The 2316-nt window shown below is 33.9% G+C and overlaps 1 protein-coding gene across 1 annotated transcript in view; it reads left to right on the top strand.

Annotated features, from left to right (window-relative positions):
* The window catches only part of CLIC2 (chloride intracellular channel 2), a 22563-nt gene that overhangs the window by 8525 nt on the left and 11722 nt on the right, over positions 1–2316 (top strand). The gene's annotated exons all lie outside the window — the stretch shown is intronic.

The raw sequence follows: 2316 nt of genomic DNA on the forward strand, positions 1-2316 counted from the left end.
GCCCCAGGAATCGAACCTGGGTCTCCCGCATTGCAGGCAGACACTTTACCGTCTGAGCCACCAGGGAATATAGGAGGGTTCCCTTTTCTTCATATCCTCTCCAGCATTTATTGTCTGTAGATTGGTGATGGCCTTTCTGGCCAGTGTGAGATAATACCTTGTTGTAGTTTTGATTTGCATTTCTCTAATAATGAGAGATGTTGAACATCTTTTCATGTGATTATAAGCCACCTGTATATTTTCTTTGGACAAATGTCTATTTAGATCTTATGCCCACTTTTTGATTGGGCTGTTTGGTTTTTTTATACTGAGCTGTTTGGGCTATTTGTATATTTTGGAAATTAATCCCTTGTCAGTTGCTTCATTTGCAAGTATTTCCTCCCATTCTGTGGGTTGTCTTTTTCTTTTGTTTATGGTTTCCTCTGCTGTGCAAAAGTTTTTATATTTAATTATATCCCATTTGTTTATTTTTGCTTTTATTTTCATTACTCTAGGAGGTGGATCCAAAAAGATCTTGCTCCTATTTATGTCATAAAGTGTTTTGCTTAAGTTTTCCTCTAAGAGATTTATAGTATCTGGTCTTACATTTAGGTCTTTAATCCATTTTTAGTTTATTTTTGTTTATGGTTTTAGAGAATATTTTAATTTCATTATTTTACACGTAGCTGTCCAGTTTTCACAGCACCACTTATTGAAAGGAGACTGTCTTTTTCTCTATTGTATATTCATACATTTTGTGTAATGGCACTTTAAATCAGCATTATTATAAACAACAGAAAAAGTTTCAGTTTTCCTGTAAAATTGTACTGCATTTCCCCCACACCTCAGTGTTCTGCCTTTCCTTTTACCAAAAGCAACCCGCCCTTCCTGCTGTAACTATTATCAGACTTTATTGTTCTTCCTGCCTCCCACCGGTAATCAAGATTCCATTCACTAACCCCATTTATGATTGGATCTTTAGTCTGACTTCTGTTACAAAAGAAGTTCAGACTGCCAAGACTGGTTGTCTCTTCCCATATCTCTTCACTCTCAGACGCCACAAAGAGCAACAATGAATGCTATTTCCTCTGTTGCAGTCACTGCCAAGAAAAAGAAAACTTACCAAAATATAAGAATTATGTCCAAGATCAAGGTTGCAGAATGGTCAGTTTCAGGTGAAAACGCTGTTCCTGTTTTATGATAGATAAGTGCCTTCTTTGCTTCAAACTTGTATGCATGGTTGTAGGGGAAAGTGAAGAAAGAGCAATGCAGGGGAGGGAGCTCTCTGATCCCTTCTTATATGGCCATTAATCCCATCATAAGGGTTCGACCTTAATGACTTCATCTAATAATAATTTGCATCTGCTAATCCCAAACTCCCACTCCATCCCTCCCTCGACACCCTCCTTGGCAACCACAGTCCCTTCTCTACATCTGTAAGCCTTTTTCTGTTTTACAGATAAGTTCATTTGTGTCATATTTTAGTTTCCACATATGAGTGATATCTATATTTATCTTTGTCTGGCTTACTTCACTTAGGATGATAATCTCTAGGTTCATTCTTGTTGCTGCAAATGGTGTTGTTTCCTTCTTTTTATGGTTGAGTAGTATTCCATTGTATATACACACCATATCTTCTTAATCCATTCATCTGTCAATGTACATTTAAGTTGACTCCATATCTTGGCAATCATAAATAAGGCTGCAATGAACATACAGGTGCATGTATCTATTTGTAAAATAATAACAATAATAAAGCTGGAGTCCCAACACACTACTTATGTGAAAATAAATTCTAAATATTAATAGATGAAACAAATGTAAAAAGAAAACCCTAAAGGTAGTAGAAAAAAACACAAGAGGACATGTTTATAGTAAAACAAAATAAGAAAATATTTTTTCTTTGCAATTCTGATGTATATAACAGCTGTATACACATATCAGAAAAAAACAGATTTTACAAAGCAAAACAGTGTAAGATTTTATTTAAAATTTTAATTTTACATGAGACTTCAAAAAATTACGTGTAATGTATCAAAAAGAGTTAGTGTCTTTAGTAGACAAATAATTTTTCCAAACTAATAAGGAAAAAGTCATAATCTTAATAAAAAATATAAAATTGTCATGAGCAAACAGTTCACAGAATAAGGAAATCAAATATCCAATGAAAATATGGAACACATATTTCAAGAAAGAAATTCGGCAGGATTATCAAAATGGAAAATGCAGTTAATGTTTAGTCAGCATTCTGATTTTAAAGATGAATTCTAAATATATAATCTTAGAAATGGAACAAGTTGTATGCTTGGAAACATTTGTTACTGAAGTATTTAGAGT

Source organism: Bison bison, unplaced genomic scaffold, assembly GCF_000754665.1.
Source record: "Bison bison bison isolate TAMUID 2011002044 unplaced genomic scaffold, Bison_UMD1.0 scf7180017845820, whole genome shotgun sequence".
NCBI lineage: Eukaryota > Metazoa > Chordata > Mammalia > Artiodactyla > Bovidae > Bison > Bison bison.